At 37.8% G+C, this 23409-nt stretch overlaps 1 protein-coding gene and 1 non-coding gene across 10 annotated transcripts in view; both read right to left on the reverse strand.

The window, feature by feature from the left end:
- The window catches only part of CDKAL1 (CDK5 regulatory subunit associated protein 1 like 1), a 926518-nt gene that overhangs the window by 77422 nt on the left and 825687 nt on the right, over nucleotides 1-23409 (reverse strand). The window lies entirely within an intron of this gene.
- LOC111821919 (U6 spliceosomal RNA) lies at nucleotides 17151-17252 on the reverse strand. The gene has a single exon (XR_002825252.1). It is a non-coding gene; the product is annotated as a U6 spliceosomal RNA (small nuclear RNA).

Raw genomic sequence — 23409 nt, forward strand, 5'->3', positions numbered from 1 at the left:
CCTCTGCATGAATCTTTACTCACTCTCCATTCTCTGTCGGTTTTCTTACTCCATTTGGTGCTTAGCTGAGTTCTTTATCTCCTCATTTGATGTTTTAGGGTTTCAGGATTGTTGTAGTCTCTGTTCGGCTTAGTTTTTCGGATCTTTGCTGTGGAGGGACGGCGTGGTGCTTCTGCCTAGAGCGCTGTTTTTCCCTTCTTTTGGTATTCTTGACAGTTTCTTTGTTCCACTTAATTTTCTGTGCAAAGTCGTTTTTCTTTACGTATTTTCTTTTCATCTTTTTCATTTTTGTTGATTTTGTATTTACTGAGTCTTTATGTTTTTCTTGTTTTTTATTTTGGTGTGTAGGATTGTTAGTTTCCTTTGTGGTTAACTTAATATTTAGCCCTATTTTTCTAAGTTTAAACTATGTTTTAATTTCTTTATATCGCCTTGTCTTCCTCTCCATGTGAAAGATCTACGACTACATTATTTAGTCCTTCTTTTTGTTCTAATGTTGTCATCTTTTACATATTGACATCTGTGTTTCCCTATTTTCAGTGTTTTAGCTTTTACTTACGTTTGTGACTTCCCTATCTGGGTTGCTATGTGGTTGCTCTGACCTGTGTTTTAGTCGTGGGTTGTTATCTGATGTTATTGATTTTCTAACTGGAGGACTCCTTTTAGCATTTCCTATAATTTTGGTTTGGTTTTTGCAAAGTCCCTCAACTTCTGTTTATCTGGAAATGCCCTAATTTCACCATCGTATTTGAGAGACAGTTTTGCTCTTGGATGGCAATTTTTTTTCTTCAAGGCTTTATATATGTCATCCTATTGCCTTCTTGCCTACATGGTTTTGCTGAGTAGTCAGAGCTTAGTCTTATTGACTCTCCTTTGTAGATGACTTTTCGTTTATCCCTAGCCACTCTTAGAATTCTCTCTTTATCTTTGTTTTTGGCAAGTTTAATTATAATATGTCTTGGTGACTTTCGTTTGGGATCTACCTTGTGTGGGGTTCAATGAACTTCTTGGATAGATATCTTCTGATCTTTCATGGTATCACGGAAGTTTTCTGCCAACAAATCTCCAACAATGCTCCGTATTTTCTGTTATCCTCCTGTTCTGGTATTCCAATCCCTCGTAGGTTATTCCTCTTGATACAGTACAACATAATTCTTAAGGTTTCTTCATTTTTTAAAATTCTTTTATCTGATTTTTCCTCAAATAAGTTGGTGTCAAGTGCTGTATCTTCAATCTCACTAATTCTGACTTCCATTGCCTCGATTTGGCTCTTATGCCTTTCTATTGAGTTGTCTAATTCTGAAATTTTATTGTTAATCTTCTGGATTTCTGTTTGCTGTCTCTCTATGGATTCTTGCAGCCCGTTAATTTTGTCATTATGCTCTTCTCTAATCTTCTTAAGTTCCTCTGTTGCCTTGTCTGTGTGTTCCTTGGATTGTTCTGCATTTTGAATGATTTCCTTCCTGATATTTGGAAGGATTCTGTATATTAATCTTTTGTATTCTACCTCTGGTAATTCCAAGAAGTTCCCGTCCTCCGTAAAATTTCTTGATTCTTTGTTTTGGGAGCTTCCTGAAGCCATCATGGTCTGTCTCTTTATGTGATTTGATATTGACTGTTGTCTCTGAGCCATCAATAAGTTATTATGTTTATTTATTCTATGTTTGCTTACTATGTCCTAGCTTCTTGTTTTATTTTGTTTTGATACACCCAAATAGGCTGCTTGTGTGAGCTAGTTTGATTATTGGTGCTTTTGAAGCTCTAACATCCTGTCACCAGGTGGTTAGATCTGTGAGCCCAGGAGAGTGACTATTCATTTAAACTGTCTTTATTTTTAATAGAGCTGCCAGGCTTTAATTACAGATTAAACAGTTATTTGCAAATGAGTACCTCTTTATTAACATACGAGAATCATAATAATAAACAATTCTCTGTAACTAAACAGTATGTAGGACAGCACGAATTTGAAGAATAGTACACATGTATGGTAGTACTATAGGGCAAAATATCCTATTTAACTTAAGTAAAGTGATTACCTTAAAAAATGTTTTATTCTATTGTTCTTTAGGTGAAATTTTACAGCTCAAGTTAGTTTTTCATACAAAAATTTATACACACAATGTTATGTGATCCTAGTTGCTATCCCTACAATGTGACCATACACTCCTCCTTTCCCCCTTGGATTTCCCATGCCACTCAACCAGTTCCTATCCCTTTCTGCCTTCTCACCTCGCCTCGGGACAGGAGCTGCCCATTTAGTCTCGTGTATCTACTTGAACCAAGAAGCACACTCTTCACCAGTATCATTTTATGTCTTATAGTCCAGTCTATTCTTTGTCTAAAGAGTTGGCTTCAGGAATGGTTTCAGTTCTGAGTTAACAGAGAGTCTGGGGGCCATGTCTTCTGGGGTTCCTCAAGTCTCAGTCATACCATTATACCTTAAAATTTTTTAAGGGAAATATATAATGCAGATGAAAATTTTGCAAGACTCCAAGCTTTATGAGAGTGAGGATTTTATTTCTTTTACTTGCTGTGGTATCCCCAGTAACTAGAACAATGCCAGCCTAGAGTAAGCTCTCAATAAATTTTTGTTGAATGAATAAAAGATAAACCAGTACTAGTTACCACTGAGTCAATTACAAGTCATGGCGACTCTGTGTGTGTCAGAGTAGAACTATGCTCCACAGAGCTTTCAACAGCTAGTTTTACAGAAGTAGATTGCCAGGTCTTTCTTCCAAGGCACCTGTGGGTAGACATCAACCCCCTACCTTTTGGTTACCATCTGAGCACATTAACCATTTGTACCACCCAGGAACATGAATGATGAACCAACTCTTTTAATAATTATATTTTTACAGTTATATTGTCACACATTAGTACATTTTGAAAAATCACTAAATTGGAATCAAACTATCAGTGGAGTTTTTATTGAAAGATTTAATTCTATCATTATTCTGAGTGCTCCAGAAGATTAGCATTTTTCTGTTACCACCCCTGCGACAAATAAATTAATTAAATAATTTAATTTTCACATATATTTTGTTGTTTCCAACTTATAGATGAAGAAGCACAGAGAATTTAAGTAACATGCTCAAGGCTACTATGCAAGTTAGATACAACTTGCAGGTGCCAAGTTTCCTAGCCCAGTGTGTTTTGCAGTAGGAATGCTGCATTTTCTCTTTGTTACACTTTGATGTGTCTGGAAGAAAGCACAAACTCGTTAGAAAGAAAAAAGAGGTACTGTAATAACCACTAATAACAGATAATCTCAGAAAAAGATGGGAAATCAAAGAGGAATTTTCATTATTACTATTTATTAATTAATAGAGAAAAGTAGAAAATAACTAAAATATTTTCTCAAAATAGCCTCCCAGATTTCTCTGCTTTGTATTCGGCTACAACATACCAAATACGGAACTGCTAATGTCAAAATGAAGACTAAGAAAACTGTCTTAGAAATCAGTATATAAGATCTGTGATTAGATCTCTAAATTGACTTTAGCAACATGAAGATTCATTGGCTTTCACCATTCACAGATGAGGAGATTTGGGGAAAACGAAAACCAGAAATATTGGACAGTTCCTCACTTACCAGATCACAGAGGACAAAACCACAAAAAGTTCTTCAAAAGATGTCGAAGTTCCTTTTTTAAGGGATATACAAGATGAATAAAATATAATAAAGCAAATTGGTGGCCCCAAAGGCCATTTGCACCTAGGCAAAAAGGTACCAGGGTAAAAGTTTTAAAATTCAAAATGTTAATCCAGTTTCCTTAAGAAACATTTCTGAGTGGCTAAGGAGTCTCCCTCTGAGGCTTTCTAGAAATCAGTGAAAGAATAGATAATTACAACTGGGACTGCAGCTAACTTCTGCTTCCTTCTAAAACACTACCAAGGCCACTGATATATTCCAGTTGATGTATTCTTTGGTATCAGAAAGACTGGAAAGTGGTATCATTGATTTCAAGTAATGGTCGTGGTGGGTAGGTAGATGGGGAGGGTTCATGAAAAAGTTCAAGTAACAGGTGGACATTTCATTCTACCACTACTTTTACTAAGCACCAGGATGCATTACAGTCTCCACCACTACTTTTGTCTCAGTGAGTAAATGGATTACCTTATTTAATCACCAAACAACCTTATAAGGTAAGTAATGACATTATCCTCGCTCTACAGATAAGGAAAGCAAGGCCCAGTGAGGTGCTCTTAGCCAAAGGCACACAGTTATAATGGTGAACCAGTTAAAACCAGTTGCTGCCCAGTTGATTCTGACTCACAGCAACCTTATTTGTGTCAGAGAAGAATGCCATAGAGTTTTCAATCAATGGCTGATTTTTCACAAGTAGACCTCCATGTCTTTTTTCAGAGGTGCCTCAGGGTGGACTTGAACCTCTAACCTTTCGGTTAGCAGCTAAGAGTGTTAACCATTTGCTCCTTATAATGGAGAAGCTAGATGATTTCCTTCTTTTTTTTATGTTCTGAATTCCAAAATGACAATATTGACAATATTAGATTACCTGGAGTATACATGGACAGCGACCTGTACAGCAAATAAAAAATACTTTTCTTATGAGATTGATACTTAATAGCTTAAAATATTCAATCACAAAAAAATTATTTCAGATTTTTAAAAAATACAAGGATATAGTATGTTGAATAAATGATTATTTCAAAATTCCTTAGGTTGCTACAAAGTGAGTAGGCTAAAACTCATATGAATTTAATGCTAATTATTAAAATGCACTCCACACTTACCATTACCTAGAAAACACAGCCCCCTGAGGAACTACTTGCCTCTAACTAGTACGAAGGAGCCCCCAAAATCTAGGTGCTTGGCATAAGGGAAGGCTTCTGCCAAAGACGCAGGCCCAACTCTATATTTGTTGCTTATTGCTCATTCTGAGCTGACTCTCAAAAGTCAGCTAGCCAGAATACTTCAGGAAGCCTGCAGGTTCCCCTCCCCTCCCTTCATCTCACAGCATGCTCCCAGGAAAAATAGTCACTCAGGCTGGCCCCCAAAATATCCATAGATTAACAATATGGTAACTGACTCATTTATGATTAACAAAACAATGCTTAAGGGATCTCATAATTCTCAGATTCTGTTAAAGCATGATTTTGTAAATATCAACCCATCAGAATTTTTTCCTTGTAAGTTCTTGAATTTTCTGTACTTAAACTCTGTGAAAAATTCCTTTTGCTGGAATACTTCTGTGAATTTTCACGAAGTACTGCCCAATCTGGATAGGCCTACTCCTTCCATAAAACTCTTTCTTTTAATTTTTACACAGACTCCAGTTTGCTCTTTGATATTTCTTGGTGTCAGAATTGTGGGATTTGAATGTGGCTTATCTTCAGCAACTCTGAGAGATGAGGACTTGGAGTCCCGGTGCCAACATGAGCCCACTGAGCTCATCCATCTTCACAGAATCTTTGAGGTCACTAAGGCAAGCCCTCTTGAATTCTGAGGTCCACTTTCTTGTGTTGAGCTCTTCGAGACTTACTGAAGGATTCTGGTTTCGTTTTGTCTTGTCTGTGTTCATTCTGTTCCTGCTAGAATTTTTGCCAAATTTTGCCTACGCTAGTGGCAGTAGTGTGAGGTTCCAGGCAATTTACTGTTCTAGAAGTTTTCAAGTTTATGTTTGTAGAGTCTCAGGCTCTGTAAGATTTTGTTCAGTCTGGAAGTGCTAAATTTTAAATAAGCTCGAATCTTCTTTGAAAATGGGAAATGCCGTATCCGAGAGCAATGTGGAATTCCCTTCTGGGACTCCTGCCTGATATAGGGACAAACACTATGGCTCTGCTACCTGCTTGTACCTAGCTGACTGCATAATCTCACTAAGGACAGTCTGGGTACTACGTAGGCACTTTGGAATTCTTCTTCTGCACACTAAATTAGGAAGAAAAAAAAGAAACTCCCACATAAAGCCAAGACAATAGAATGCCTATTCTAATCGGTATTTTAAAGCTTCTAGAAGACTTGTTGAGAGTAAAATCACCTCTCTGCAGGATAGTGTTTCTAAATTAACTAAACAAAATAAGGAATTGTAATGCCAGATTTCTTTTCCAACTACTCAAGTTGTCCCAGGACTGTTTGCTCCTTTGCTGGCCACCTCTCCTTACTATTCTTCTCTGTCTTCTTACTCCTCTGCTTTTACTAAAGATTCCTCTAATAACACTTTGAACTTCCATTTTTCCTTAAAGAAACTACTGAGAACATAAAGCCTATTTCTAAAATGCCTTTTAAAATACATCGCAGTGCAGATACTGAGGATCTTCCCTACATTACTTTTACCCCTGGATATGCTAAGAATTACATAAAGTTGCTAACGATTTCCCCAAACTGTGGGAGGATTCTTACAAGTTTGCTGAGGAATTTAGAATCCTTGTTGAGGCTTACCAGCCTGGGCTCCCTGATTTGTATCAACTAGTCTACATGATAACTGGATCATGGGAGGCCCAACTGTGGTAAGAACAGTCTGAATGGAGACATCACAAAGACAGTTTAGCTCTAAACTTAAATGGAACAGCTGTTCAACTGTTAGAAGATTCTCAGGCTATCAGTATAAGATTCTAGAGGCAATTACAAAGGCTTTTCCCCCAATAATAGATTGGACAAAAATTCACTCTTGCATGCAAAACAAAGACAAAAATGTTTATGATTACCAAGACAGATTATTTCAAAGGTTTGCTGAACATTCTGGGATTGATCCTTCATCCCCTGGGGCCACAGAAGCTTTCAATGTATATTCATATCTGACCTCAAACCTGAATTTTCAGCTCTAGTAAAGAGACATTGACTAGACTGGAAAGCAGCCCCTATTGCCAACCTGGCCAATTTAGCTCACAAATGTTCTCAGACCTTGGAGACTAAACAAACCTCCAAGGCAAATAAAGTTAATGGCCTTACAATTACAACAATTACAATCTCCTAACCAGCCAGATAAATCCAAGCCCTTTGGAGGCACTAAATCCAGAACTTGCAATTATTGCAAAAAATCCATACATTGGAAGAAGGATTGCTATAAGTTAAAGATCAAAAGAAACAGCTTAAGCCGGAGACCCTTCAACCAGATATGGAATGAAGGGGCTCCGGGGACACAACAGGGCTTTTTCTATGATGCCACTAAACTCACAAGGAGAAACTACTATGTCTATAAATGGAGAACCTTACAAATTTCTAATTAACACTGGTATGACACTTTCTGCCATAAACCCTGCTTATTTACAAAAGCCTCTGCCTCAGAGAACTAAAACTTCAAAAGTTGCGGGGTTTATGAATCGGGAACAGACACTAATTCATTTAAAACCTGTTCCTCGGGACTAATGAGGCACAGCAGTCCAGGGACAAGGACTAGAAGGCAGAAGGGGACAGGAAAACTGGTGATAGGGAACCCAATGTTGAGTAAGGACAGTGTTGACATGTAGTGGGGTTCTTAACCATTGTCATAGGGCAATAGGCGTACTAACTGTTTAATGAGAAACTGTTTTGTTCTGCAAACCTTCATCTAAAGTGAGAATAGCAGTACAACTGGAAGAATGTAATTGAAGTAACTGAATTGTACATGTAGAAACGTTTGAAATGGTGTATCTTTGGCTATGTATATTTTCACCAAAAAAAGAAAAAGGGTCCTCCAAGGCTGAGAAGGGAGCATGTTGACATGTCATGGGGTGGTTAAACAATGTCATAAAACAATATGTGTACTGACTGTCTAATGAGAAAATATTTGTTCTGTAAACCTTCACCTAAAGTACAATAAAAAAGAAAAAACAAAAAAAACCTGTTCCTATTTCCTTTGGTCTTATTGAAGATTTACATCCTTTTCTGCTTAGCCCTGACACTCCTGTTAATTTGTTGGGCCGAGACCTTTTGTGTAAGGGGGCCTGTCATTTACAATTTTCAGAAAAATGAGAAATATTATTCAGCTTGCCAGATCCTCCTAAAACCCTTAAGGAGGGATCTGAATAAGAATTAACTCAAAGGGAAGCAGTTGCTTGCTGCTTGCAAACATTAGTCATGTTGAAAGAAAATTTAACCGCCTCTAATCCATTTCCCTCTGATCTTTTTTCATCAATCCCTGAAATCTTATGGGCTACCACATGTACTGATATGGGGCAAGTTTTATCAGCAGAACCCATTAAAATTCAGGTAGACACTTTACTGAGACTCCCTTAATACCCCCTTAAATGAGAAAATAAAGAGGGATTATCCCTTATTACAGGTATCCCCCATTTTTGAAAGTTCACTTTACACGACTTCACTTTTACGAAAGACCTACATTAGTACCTATTTTCGCTAACTGAAGAAATCCAAAGAGGATTTTCATATTTAGAAAAAAAGGCAAAAAGCAGAAATAGCATTTAGTGTTTGTTTTGCAGCAAGCCATTAAAGAGGCAGCATACACCCCAAGCAGTGAGAGTGGCGCTGCCAAGCTCCTTCCCTGGGAACTACACTCAGCATTCCTGCTTTTACTATATGTTAGTGTTATTTTAGGTTTTATGTGTTATTTAGTATGATTTAGTAGATTATTTTTTGGGTCTGGGAATGCACAAAAAATTTTCCCATTAACGGTAATTGCTTCTTCACTTTATGTCCTTTCAGTTTATGAAATGTTTCATAGAGATGCTCTACTTTTGGATAGCAAGGGAAACCTGTATCCAGGACTTCCTTTCTAAAGACTTAGTTGTCCCCTACACCAGCCCTTGTAACACACCTGTGTTACCTGTTAAGAAACCGAACAACAGAGTCCGGAGTTTCATTCAGGATCTGCAGGCTATCAACCACATTGTTATTCCTCACTTACTTCCAGGAGTCCCAAATTCTCACTTACTTCTCTCCAATGTCCCTCCAGATGCTACACATTTTACTGTAATTGATCTTTGTAGTGCCTTTTTTTTTTAGCATTCTTGTAACTTGGATTCCTAATTTCTCCTTGTTAGTCCAACCCCTATATAAGCATTTGAACCAGATTCTTTCCAAATTGCACCAGAGGATCAGGAAGCTGTAACTAAACTGAAAGAAGCTCTAACAAACACACCTGCACTAGGCTTTCCTAACTATCACCTAATTTTTTTTCCTTTTTATACCTGAATTTTCTGGAAATGCTTTAGGCGTTTTAACCGAAAAACATGGAGAACATCAGAGGCCAATAGGCTATTACAGTCTGTAGCTTGACCCTGTAGCTAAAGGGGAAACTTCCTGCCTCAGGGCTGTTGCTGCCACAGCCAAATTAGTTGAAAGCACTGCAGATATAGTGCTGGAAAATTTTCTAAATGTTTATGCTCTCCATGAAGTATCTGCGATACTTAACTCTGCTTTGACTCAACCTCCTTCCATTAGTCAACTCACTTCCTATGTGTGCTCCTCCTGGCTACACTTAATATTAGACTACATTCTGTGGCTTGTTTAAATCCCACCACTCTCCTTGCAGAAACTGACAATAAGGATTACCCAACACATGATTTTTAAATTTAACTGAACAGCATTTAACTTCCCAAAAAGATTTAGGAGAAACTCCTTTGGCTAATCCTGATTTAGTTCTATTCGTTGATGGTTACTATTTAAAACCTGATCCTACTAGCTCTCGCTATCAGGCTATATATGCCATCATAACCTCTACTGAGGGTCTTAAAAGTCAAGCCCTTTCCGAAGCTACTTCAGCCTAACAAGCTGAATTAATTACTCTTACTAGAGCCTGCAAATTGCTAAAGGAAGGTCTAGAAATGATTACACAGATTCTAAGTATGACTGTGGAGTGACCCTTGATTTTGGCATGTTATAGAAACAGAGAGGATTTCTAACCTCTTCTGGAACTGCCATAAAAGTAGAGCTTTAGTAGCAGACCTCTTAGGTGCTTTATTACTGCCCTCTGAGAGTGTTGTAATAAAAATACAGACTTATCAACTTAAAGGAGTGCTTTGGACTGCAGAGACCAGAAGGAATAACCTTGCTGATAAAACAGCCAAACAAACTGTGTCTCAAGTTATCTTAGCCCTAGTGAAAACAGAAAAAGGAGATTACCCTGATTTGTTCATAAATAATCATAACCTTAATGAATTCACTTTAGAAAAATTAATAATAATTAAAAAAACAATTAGCTAAAACTGAGGAAATGGAAAATGGAAGAAAGCAGATTGTCTTCAGGAACCCATAACCAAAGTATGGTTAGGGCTTGATCAGAAGCTTGTTTTATCTAAATCATTTTATGTCCCTATGTTGAAAGCTTTCTATGAAGGATCCCATTTTGGATGAGATAAAATGATTGAAATTTTGAAGAAGTATTGATGGAGACAATTTTTCTGAAGCAACCAATCATGTTGACTCTCATTGCTCTGTTTGTTTCCACTATAACCCAGGCAAACCTTTTGAAGTTTCACCCGAAAAATATCCATTACCTTTAGGACCTATGCTTGAAGGGCAATTAGATTTTATCCAGCTCCCACCTTCAAATGGTTGTAAATTGTATTAGTGATGATTCACAGACTTTCACATTGGGTAGAAGCTTTTTCTAGCTACTGTGCCACTGCAACCTTTGTAGCTAAGAAACTTCTTGAAAATATAATCCCCACGTGGGGAGCACCAACAATTCTTTGCATTGACAAGGGGACACATTTTACCAAACAAGTAATTAAAGAAATATGTTAAGATTTTTTTATTTATCAAAGACTCCACTGCCCTTAACATCCCCAATCTTCCAGGGATAAAAACCCAATTAGCCAAGCTTTCTGAGTCCTTAAGCTTATTCTGGGTTAAGGCCCTTCCATTAGTCCTTCTAAATTTCAGGTCCACTCTGGGCCACAAAAATTAACCCCACATGAAATTATTACTGGAAGGTCTATGACTCTCCCTTATTTTTCAACTTATTCTGACTCCAATTTAATTCAACCTGAATTACTGAAATACTGTCAGTCTTTGATTCAGTAATCTAAAGAGCACCTTTCATGAGTCAAAGAAGTTTTTGACAGCCAAAATTTAGAAATACAAAAATTATCTACTACTGAATGGGGTAACTATGTATATTGAAAGAGGCACCAATTAAAAGATTCCCTAGAGTCTCGTTGGAAAGGACAATATTTGGTACTATTCACTAACCCTTGTGCCACTAAATTACAGGGAGTTAAAACTTGTATCCACCTATCTCAATTTAAGAAGGCTAACGCCCCTGCCTAGACTGTTAAACCTACTGAAGGACTTAACCTGAAGTTCAAATCCACTGTGGCCAGAAGCAGATGACTCTGGAAGTAGACAGCACCTCCCAAGATCACTGAACAAGACTTCATGCAACGTGCTGAAATGTTTGAACTTGGTTTCCTGATTAGTAGTATTCTTAAGGTAGTTGCTTTATTACACACTTGTGGTATTATCCCTTGTTTTAATATCCTCTTTTTTCATGCAAATAATTGGAGGAAGAGTTCATTTTATCATAGCTATTATTTTTATGATATTTGCCTTATTGTATTACTTTTTAGTTGGTATTCTTACACTATGAAGCCTTTCTTAAGCATTCTCTTACTGTATATTGTGATTCTGGCTGACGCCTAGCATGATAATGCTTTTGTTAGATTAGCTCAATCAGTAGCTGGCCGGTAATCTGACTATTGGATTTGTTATCAAATCCCAAAATCTGGACATACTAATTCAGACCCTTTAGTTATGCATACGTTTAACTACACCCTGTACCTGATTCTATTGTAAATCGTAATGTTCCCTTTAAAAGGGGCTATATGTGTCAGGTTACGGTACCCTCCAGAATTATTAACCACTCCACCAGAAAGCTACATGGCTTCAACTACCCCCTATGTCCAACTTCCCTTTTCTTGATATTTTTAGTTGGCTACCTACTGAAATTGTTTCTTGGCTATGTTCAATTTTACAAACTGGATTAATTCTCTTAATCACTATAATTATTATAGGATTAATCGAATGTTTTATGAAATGTTTTTCAAATGCTTGTACTCACGGTGCACAATATTTGCTATGTAACAGACCATGTATTTTGAAGAAACAGCAATTCCTTAGAGAATAGTTCAGCTCTTCACCTTGGCTGATGCCCCTCTCTGCTGAATATTCCTATTAATTGGGTCCTACTCTTACACACCCCCTTCTTAAAAGATCACAGAAGCAGAGGTCCAAGCTATGGCATGGCAAAGACAGAACAGATGGTGCCCAGCTATCTTTCATGGAGAGCATCTGGGGTCTTAAAAGCCTATTTTAAATAGGCAGCCATCTAATAAATGCAAGGAAAACAAGTCCGTGCAAAAGAAGACACTCTTAGAATAGTGATCAGCAATCTTCTATACAAATTCATCAGAAGGAGGTGTTGTGAAGGAGCTGTTAAAATCTAGGTGCTTGGCATAAGGGGAGGCTTCTGCCAAAGATGTAAGCCTGACTCCATTTTTGTTGCCTACTGCTCATTTGGAGCTAACTCTCAAAAGCCAGCTAGCCAGAATACCTCAGGAAGCCAGCAGGCTCCCCTTCCCTCCCTTCATCTCACAGTACGCTCTCAGAAGGCTATTCACTCAGGCTGGCCCCCAAAATATCCACAGATTAACAAGATGTTACCTGACTAACACTTTATGATTAACAGAACAATGCTTAAGGGATCTCATCACTGTCTGGTGTCTGTTAAAGCATGATTTTGTAAATATCAACCAATCAGAATTTTTTCCTTGTAGGTTTCTGAATTTTCTGTACTTAAACTCTGTGAAAACTTCCTTTCACCAGAGTACTTTTGTGAATTCTCACAAAGTGCTGCCCCAACCGAATCGCTCTAATCCTTCAATAAAATTCTTTGCTTTAATTTTAACAGAGACTCCAGTTGCTCTTAGATGCTAGACATCTTTACGCTCAGTATGTGACTTTCTTTAGCACTAGTTTTGAGGTTAAATAAGGCCCCAGGCTGATAAATGAAGAAAATATCTGACTACTAATGAGCAAATCCTGTAATAAGAATGAAATGTTGATTCAAGGCCATATAAGTATACTTTCAGGTAATCTTTCCATTAAAGTCTCATTCTCTTTCTCTCTCTATCCCCTTCTCCTCTTATCCCCCATGTGCACACATGCACCCTTCTCTCTGAAAATTTGGAAACTTCTTGGTAAAACTATTGTGGCCTTTCCTCACCCTGAAAAGAGGTGAGGGAAGACAAGCAATGCCATGCCAACAGCAGAGAAATAACTTCCTTTCTAATGAGTACATTAGTTGCATCATAATAGGGATACTAACAAATAACAGTATCTAAACTCATAAAACTAATCTCACAATTGGATATTTTAGAGTTGAAAATTTGTTGTTTGGTTAAAAAAATAATAAAAATGTGACAGGCTAGAATTGTTCTCTAAGATGCGTACTCTGCTAGTGAGCTACCATGATGCAAACGGTTAATGCACTCAACTACTAACTGAAAGACTGGAAGTTCGAGTCCACCCAGAGATGACTTAGAAGAAAGGCCTGGTGATCTACTTCTGAGAAATCAGCTACTGAAAACCCTACAGAGCACAGTTCTACTCTGACATACAGATGGGGCCACCACGAGTCAGAATAGACTCTATGACAACTGGTGGTACTGGCAGAAGTTGGAGACTGGAGTTCGTCTTTGATCTCCATTTGAATGTAAGTATAACTAGCTCATTTAACAAATGATAACATGTTTCGTCCCTTAAAGAAACTGACAATTGCTATTTAAAAGTAGGCTGTTGGGAATATTGATATCATCATTATAACTAGAGTGGTCCAGTGACAGGACAAGTGAATAAATAATTGAAAACTTTTTTTTTGGGGGGGGGGCGTCATTTCCAATAAGACTAATTCCTTTGCAATGATTTTAAACAAGATCATCTTTTATCATGTTATCCCTCTTTCTTCCCAACTAAAAAACCTTATATAAGATAAAATTAACATTAAAAACAAATTTTAAAAAATGTTGTTTCCACATTGTAAATAAATATGGTTTCTTCTTCATTATCTGAGAATTACACAGGGCACATCATATTAACAGCACGCTCATATTTTCTCCCACTATTAGTGAAATTACAACATAAATGGTAAAGGTTTTACAAAGAAACCATAGGCCCTAGCTTTAGCAAGGATTCTGTATTATAAAAGATCCTTAAGTATATCATTCCTGTCATACAGTTTAGAACAATGATAAGAAATGTAATTTCATGACTGTTTCCTTTACTCTGGCATCTTATTCCTTCTTCATCATACTACCCTTTCCATGGATATTGTATAACTGTCCCTTAAATCTCCATCTCTCATCTTTTCCTTTGCCCTATGCTTGTAACAGTGGCTGGTATTAACTTTTAAGTCATATATTTAGTGTATTTAGTTGCTATACTAGACAAAGCACCAGTAGGTGATAAAATAGTTTGAATGAAAGTGAGATTCTGACTTTTGTTTGTATAAGCTGTTAGGTTTTGGTTTTGCCATCTATAAAATGGGAAAAGCTTATATTTAATCATCTTAGAATTAAAGAAATTTATATATATATAAATCTCAACTAAAATACAGAATGCGTGTAAAAATCTAACTTCTCATATTGGTTTATTCAATATTTCTAGTTAGAGAGCTAAACTAGAAGAAAATTTTTATCAGAAATATGCTATTACTCTGTGTTTGCTCCCATTATCTTTTTGGGATATAATCAAATGTATCAGTAAATGATTACTTTTCAGTTTCCATATAAAACCAATGTTTGAGTAGATCTAGCAGCCATTTTTGAGATAACTTATCTCCTTGCTACAAAGAGAAAAAATTGATCAGAGGAAAACTGTAAATAATATTCAGCTAGGTTGAAGATCGTATCACACCCTTTAAATCAAATCTTTGGTTTTGTAAATCAAGTGTTCTGGTTTGGTTTCAAAACACCTACTTTCTTCATGTATTCAGTTTTAGCAGTTAATGAAAAGAGAGCAGAAAAAAAAATCCCATAAACTGAAGTTTTGAAACAGAATGAGGCGATTAAATAAAACCTATAAAAAATTCATAATTAAAAAATAGAACTAGTTCTTCCTTATATTTGATAACAGATCTACTCTTCACAAAATAAAATGTGTGTGTGTGTGGGGCGGCAATGTTCTATTCATCAAAATAATTATCATGATGCATAAAAACTAAATATCATAAGAATGGAAATAAGCCAGTGTAGTAAATGGAGAAAAAAATAACACTCTTAGAAAGTAGAAGAGGAGAAACCTAACTTTAAAGATAATGTAGTATTTTACAAATTTTTATCCTGTTCAAAACAAAACCAAACCCAAACTCATTGCCGTCGAGTCAATTCTGACTCATTGCGACCCCACAGGAAAGAGCAGAACTGCCCTATAGGGTTTCCAAGGAGCCGCTGGTGGATTTGAACTGCCGACCTTTTGGTTAGCAGTTAAGCTCTTAACCACTGCACCACTTGGGCTCCTAAATTAACTGAGAAATACCCAAAAGTCCAAAAAGCATATTTCAATACAATTCTAATTGAAGAAGGAAAAATCTTGCTTATGTGAATAACTCAAATGAACAGCAGAGTTGTGGATTTTTCTAATCATAATTCTTCTCTAATACTAGAGGGCTGTGAAGATTGCTTTTAGAAACTAACTTCCAACCCGTGACTGACCAAAAACCCAAAACCAAATCTGTTGCTGTCGAGTCGATTCCAACTCATAGTGACCCTATAGGACAGAGTAGAATCGCCCTATAGGGTTTCCAAGGAGTGGCTGGCTGGTGAATTTGAACTGCCGACCTTCTGGTTAGCAGCCAAGTTCTTTAACCACTGCACCACCAGGGCTCCTCAGACAGACTGGGGGGCAGAAAGACCCTTTGCCTAAGCTGCCTGTGCTTCTTAAAGATTTCACGTTTCATCCTTCAGGCACAGACTATACAAATAAATTCAAGGCAATATTCTTGTCTCCTTTACTTAGGCTATCACTTACCGAAAAATAAGCAGATTAAAAATTTCACTACTGGGGAGATAAGCTGTGTATTTAGCATACCCGCTTGCCTTAAATGCCAACCTTTCATTTACTTATGTTTCACCGTTTGGCCTGGCAACAGTCACATCAAATCAGCATGAACATTCATAAATAATCAATGGTTTTAAATTGATTAATGGATAGAAAAATGTCCTTTTCTTTTAGAAGTGTACTGCTTGCATGAAAAACCAAAACCAAAGCTTTAAACCTTTAACCTTTCCATTATCCATAGTCTTAAATGAAATAACACTAAAACCAAACCTGTTGCCTTTGAGTCCATTCTAACTCCTAGCGACCCTATACAACAGAGTAGAACTACCCAGTAGGATTGCCAAGGCTATAATCTTTATGGGAGCAGACTGCCACATCTTTTTCCTTAGCAGTGGCTGGTGGGTTCTAACTGCCAACCTTTCAGTTGGCAGCTGAGCATTTAACCACTGTGCCACCAGGGCTCCATTTAAATGAAATGAAATAATGAAATAATTAACTTCTATCCAACGAAATGTGCTAAGAATCTCCATTTTGCTTTTTAATTTAATAAATAGCTATAGTAAGTGCATTACAAATATTAGCCAATTCAATGCTCGAAACAAGCTCTTCATGATGAATCACTAAGCCCCTTGCTTGTGGTCCTACAGCTGGTATATGAGAGACACAGCCCAGTTTAAACTGGACAGTCTGGATCCAGACTCCAAGTTCTTAACTACCAAGCTATGCTACCTCTTCAATCTTAAAGTCAAGTTATGGTTTTAAGCATTTTATAATGCTTAATTAATCTTGGGGAGTTGATTACTATCTGAGAGCCTGCTGTAGAGCGAAAATGGCTCCTTTCTTATTAGAAGGCCTTTGCTGAACCAGTATGAAATATTCACTGCTTTAGGAGATGAAAGTCAAATGACACCTTTAAAGTCACCAAAGGATCAAAGAAGCTATGCAGCTAAAATGGTACTTTAATGTTCATTTATTAATAATTTCAATCCTGTCTGGTTTTAAAAAATGGATAAATCAGTGTACAATAAAATACACAGAAAACCACACAACCTTTGAAAATCAAAATAAAAGGTTAAACATGTGCAACAAAAAGTGGAAGGTAATTATACCCAGTTGTTGTTAGTTATAACCCGATCATGACAACCGCATGTGTACCGATCAGAACTGCTCCATAAGGGTTTGTTTGTTTTTAAATAAAAATATGGAACTCTTCACAAATTGTGTGTCATACTTGCACAGGGGCCATGATAATCTACTCTGTGTCATTCTGGTTTTACTGTATGTGCTGCTGAAGCAAGCCCATCCATAGGGTTTTCAAGGCTGTGATCTTTTGGAAGCAGATTGCCAGGCCTCTCTTCCGAGGCGTCTCTGGGTGTGTTCAAACTACCAACCTTTTGGCATGAAACCTAGTGTGTAGTGGTACCACCACCCAGGGACTCCTTAATTATACCCTAAACTTAAGCTATATGGTCACTGAACTTGAGCACTGAATTTTTCTCTGAGCTTTCTGACAGTCAAGGCAAAAAGAAAAACATGGTCATCTATATAAGTTCTGTTGTTTCCAAAAAGGTGAGAAAGTTCATTTGGAAAGCAAACTGAATACAGCTAATAGAGTTATAATTTTAACCTATTAATAAATTTTACCACCAGAAAACCTATCTTATCATCCTTTCCTAGGAAGGTGCTTTATATGGGGGAGATGCCTAATATATGTATGTTAAAATAGAAAAACAATATTGCCTCATATAAGTATTTTTTGGCTGTGTAACAGCGGTTTTTCTTTTGCCGTATCACAGAGCCACCATCAATACTCAACTGGATTAACAGCTGTCTAATGGGGTTCTTACCTCTACTTTGCCTTTCTGGTCTGTTCCCTTAATCCATCTAGGGAAATATTTTTAAAAAACCCACTCTGATTATGTCATGGCCCTACTTAAAACCCAACAATGGTTCCCTATTGCTCTTGGGAAAAAGTACAAGACCTTATGTTGCCACATAAAGCTATAATTCATTTTTTAAATTAGTACAGGGCAGCCATATAATGAATATGCTATCATTTATTTAACCACTTTCTTATTAATAGACATTTGGCATATTTCCAATTTTTGGCTATTACCAACAACAATGCCTGTCTCTTTGGATACATGGGTGCACATTTCTTCAAAGTGGGATTATTAGGTTGAAGGAAAAATACACTATGATTTTCTTATGTACAGTTAAATTGCCCTTCAAAATGGCTTTATTCATTTATACATCCACAATTGATACATAATGGTTTTCTTTCTTACACCCAACAATACATATATTATCAATTTAAAAAACAAAACTTTGCTAACATTAAAAATGAACAAACAGGAAGCAGGGCCAAGATGGCAGAGTAGTCAGACACTTCCTGTGGTCCCTCTTACAACATACACTCAAAAAAACAAGCGAATCAATCATATATGACAATCTAGGAGCCCTGAACATCAAAGACAAAATTGAGAAATCGGACTGACCAGTTGGGGGAGGGAGAGATGGTTCAGAAGCAGTGAGGAGTTGTCAGATATGACCTACCCAGCACCGGCACCCTGCAGGCTGGATTGGCTGGCAAGTGGTGAGGCAAGCAGTGGCGCTCAGGATGGGTTTTCCACACGGGGAGACACTGAGCAGCAGAGAGTCTGCTCATGTCTCCAGAAGCAGAGAAAAGTGGTGCTCAATCAGCAAAAGGAAAGTATGTGCGTCTAACCTACTGTGAGGATCCAAAAAAGCCTCCTCTTTGGGAAGTACCTCTCTCCTATTTACCTGCCCCCTCCCCACTCGGCTTGGGTCATCGTCCTGCTTCAGTGATTGCTGCGCCCCCTGGGATGGAAGTAGGACCCGTTGCACGCCTTGAGCCATTCTCCCAGCTTTGGAGAGGAAACAAATTAACAAATGGGAAAAAATAATCTGCAAGCTCCCCTAAGCTGGGAAGTCAGGGCAGGCACAGCTCCTTTGCCTAGGCACAGGGACAAGGGGTCCATAGACTTTGAATGCCTTTCACCCCTGTATAGAACTTCTGTGGGCCCATTTCAACAGCATAGGCCCTCATTAGCACAGTACAACAGGGTATTTACCTGTCATGGATTGAATTGTCTCCCCCCCAAAATATCTGTCAACTGGCTAGGTCATGATTCCCAGTATTACCTGACTCTGTACCGTTTTGTCATCTGATGTGATTTCCCTACGTGTTATAAATTCTACCACTATGATGTAATGAGAGGGATTAGTGGCAGTTATACTGATGAGCTCTACAAGATTAGTGTCTTAAGCCAATCTCTTCTGAGATATAAAAGAGAAGAAAGCAGAGAGACATGGGGACCTCATACCACCAAGAAAGCAGTGCCGGGAGCAGAGCAAGTCCTTTGTACCTGAGGTTCCTGCACTGAGATGCTCCCAGACCAAGGGAAGACTGATGCATCACAAGGACCTTCTTCCAGAGCTGACAGAGAGAGAAAGCCTTACCCTGGAGCCAGTGTCTTGAATTTGGACTTCTAGCCTACTGGACTGTGAGGGAATAAACTTCTGTTTGTCAAAGCGATCCACTTATGATATTTCTGTTATAGCAGCACTAGATAACCAAGACAATGCCTGAAGCCTATTTTCATCTGTATCAGCTATAAGGGGGAGTGGTAGATTCGTGACATTTGACACCACCCTGCCCATTAAGCAGGGTCCTCACCTACCCACATCAGGGGCCTGAGGACTGGTGGCTCCACAAATGCCACCTAGCCACCCACAACAGGGGTCCCAGAGTAAGTGGTGTATCCCAGTCCTCACACCCAACAGCACTGGGTGCCCATAGTTTGGCTGTAAAACCCACCCACCTACAAGCTCTAGAGAACAGGGATACATCTTCCAACCAGACACTCAGGGGCAGCCATCAGTCCCCTGCCTTGCTCAGTGCATGACTCCCTACTGCAGCCAGATACCTGTGCCTACTCCAATCACCCCAGCCACCTAGGACTGTAGGTAAGAGCCTACATGACACACTTGGTGACTAACGTCCTGGACACCTGAGCTGAGTCCACACAAGAAAAGTAAATGGACTCCTGGGCCCACATACCCAGTAAAAGCTCTAGCCACTTGCTGACAGGACATGAGAGTTTCAAAGATGCCTATCATCAAGCTAGCTCACACGACCAGCCTATTTAGGCATATCAAAACCGAACAAAACAAGAAGCTAGAACAAAGTAAGCAAACATAAAACAAATAAACATAATAACTTATTGATAGCTCAGAGACTATCAATATCAAATCACATAAAGAGGCAGATCATGATGGCTTCAGCAAGCCACCAAAACAAAGATTCAAGAAACCTTCTACAGGAGGAGAACTTCCTGGAATTACTGGAGGTAGAATTAAAAAGATTAATATACAGAGCTCTTCAAGAGATCAGGAAGGAGATCATACAAAATGCAGAACAAGCCAAGGAACACACAGACAAAACAATAGAGGAACTTAAGAAGGTTACGCAAGAGCATAATGACAAATTTAACAGGCTGCAAGAATCCACAGAGAGACAGCAATCAGAAATCCAAAAGATTAACAATAAAATTTCAGAATTAGACAACTCAATAGAAAGTCATAGGAGCAGAATTGAGGCAATGGAAGTCAGAATTAGTGAGACTGAAGATAAAACACTTGACACCAACTTATTTGAGGAAAAATCAGACAAAAGGATTTTAAAAAAAGAAGAAACCCTAGGAATTCTGTGGGACTCTATCAAGAGGAATAACCTATGAGTGACTGGAGTACCAGAACAGAGAGAATTGTTGAAGGTTTGTTGGCAGAAAACTTCCCTGATATTAGGAAAGACAGGAACATATCTATCCAAGAATTTCATCGAACCTCACATAAGGTAGATCCCAAAAGAAAGTCACCAAGACATATTATAATCAAACTTGTGAAAACCAAAGATAAACAGCAAATTCCAACAGCAGCTAGGGATAAACAAAAAGTCATCTGCAAAGGAGAGTCAATAAGACTAAGCTTGGACTACTCAGCAGAAACCATGCAGACAAGAAGGCAATGGGATGACACATATAAAGCCTTGAAGGGAAAAAAAATTGCCAGCCAAGAATTATACAGCCAGCAAAACTATCTCTCAAATATGATGGAAAAATTAGGGCATTTCCACATAAACAGAAGTTTAGGGAATCTGCAAAAACAACACCAAAATTACAAGAAATACTAAAGGGAGTTCTCCAGTTAGAAAATCAATAACATCGGATAACAACCCAAGACGAGAACACATGACAGAACAACCAGGTATCAACACAGACAGGGAAGTCACAAAAATAAACCAAAGCTAAAACACTGAATATAGGAAAACAGAGATGTCAAAACGTACAAGATGACAACATTAAAACAAAAAAGAGGGACTAAATACTCTAGTCATAGATCTTTCATATGAAGAGGAAGTCGAGGTGATATTAATAGAAAATTGGTTTAAACTTAGAAAAATAGGGGTAAATATTAAGGTAACCACAAAGGAAACTAACAATCCTACAAGTCAAAATAAAAAACAAGAAAAACATAAAGACTCAGCAAATACAAAATCAACAATGATGAAAACAAAATATATAAAAATGACTCAGCAGAGAAAATTAAGTGATACAAAGAAACTGTCAACAACACACAAAAAAAGACATCAAAATGACAGCACTAAACTCATATCTATCAATAATTATGCTGAATGTAAATGGACTAAATGCACCAGTAAAGAGACAGAGAGTGACAGAATGGATAGAAAAGACACAATTCATCTATATGCTGCCTACAAGAGACACACCTTAGACTTAAAGACACAAACAAACTAAAAGTCAAAGGATGGAAAAAATATATATCAAGCAAACAACAACCAAAAAAGAGCAGGAGCAGGTGTCTTAGTCATCTAGTGCTGCTATAACAGAAATACCATAAGTGGATGGCTTTAATCAACAGAAGTTTATTCTCTCACAGTCCAGTGGGCTAGAAGTCCGAATCAGGGCACCAGCTCCAGCGGAAGGCTTTTTCTCTCTGTCAGCTCTGGAGGAACGTCCTTGTCATCAGTCTTCTCTTGGTCTGAGAGCATCTCAGCACAGGAAACTCAGGTCCAAAGGACCAACTCTGCTCCCAGCACTGCTTTCCTGGTGGTATGAGGTCCCCATGTCTCTCTGCTTTATTCTCTCTTTTATATCTCAAAAGAGTTTGGCTTAAGACACTAACGAATCTTGTAGAGGGAACCCTGGTGGCGTAGTGGTTAAGTGCTATGGCTGCTAACCAAAAGGTCGGTAGTCTGAATCCACCAGCTGCTCCTTGGAAACTCTATAGGGCAGTTCTACTCTGCACTAGAGGATTGCTATGAGTTGGAATCGACTCGATGACAAGGGGTTATGGCAATCTACTAGACCTCATCAATATAACTGCCACCAATCCATCTCATTACATCATAGTGATAGGATTTACAACACATATGGATATCACATAAAATGTTAGACAATCATACAATACTGGGAATCATGACCTAGCCAAGTTGACAGATATTTTGGAGGAAAAAATTCAGTTCATGACAGTGGCAATATTAATCTCTGATAAAATAGACTTTAAAGCAAAATCCACCACAAAAAATGAGGAAGGACACTATACAATGATTAAAGGGTCAACCAGGAGGACAAAACCATAATAAATATTTACGTACCCAATGACAGGCTCCAAAATATATAAAACAAACTCTAACAGTATTGAAAAGAGAGATAGACAGCTCCACAATAATAGTAGAAGACTTCAACACACCACTTTCAGTGAAGGACAGAACATCCAGAAAGAAGCTCAGTAAAGACACGGAAGATTTAAATGCCACAATCCAACAACTTGATCTCATATACATATACAGAACACTCCACCCAACAGCCGCCAAGTACACTTGCTTTTCCAATCCACATAGAACGTTCTCCAGAACAGACCATATGTTAGGCCACAAAGCAAGCCTTAACAGAATCCAAAACATCAAAATATTACAAAGCATCTTTTCTGACCATAAAACCATAAAAGTAGAAATCAATAACAGAAAAAGCAAGGAAAAAAAAAAAAATCAAACACATGGAAACTGAACCAACCCTTACTCAAAAACTACTGAGTTACAGAAGAAATTAAGGATGGAATAAAGAAATTCACAAAATCAAACGAGAATGAAAACACATCCTACCAGAACCCGTGGGACACAGCAAAAGCAGAGCTCAGAGATCAATTTATAGCAATAAATGCACACATCCAAAAAGACGACAGGGCTAAAATAAAAACATCACACCTACTACTCGAGAAAATAGAAAGAGAGCAACAAAAGAAACCTTCGGGCACCAGATGAAAACAAATAATAAAAATTAGAGCAGAATTAAATGAAATAGAGAATAGAAAAACAATTGAAAGAGTTAACAAGACCAAAAGCTGGTTCT

This window comes from Trichechus manatus, unplaced genomic scaffold (genome assembly GCF_000243295.1).
Source record: "Trichechus manatus latirostris isolate Lorelei unplaced genomic scaffold, TriManLat1.0 scaffold00115, whole genome shotgun sequence".
Taxonomy (NCBI): domain Eukaryota; kingdom Metazoa; phylum Chordata; class Mammalia; order Sirenia; family Trichechidae; genus Trichechus; species Trichechus manatus.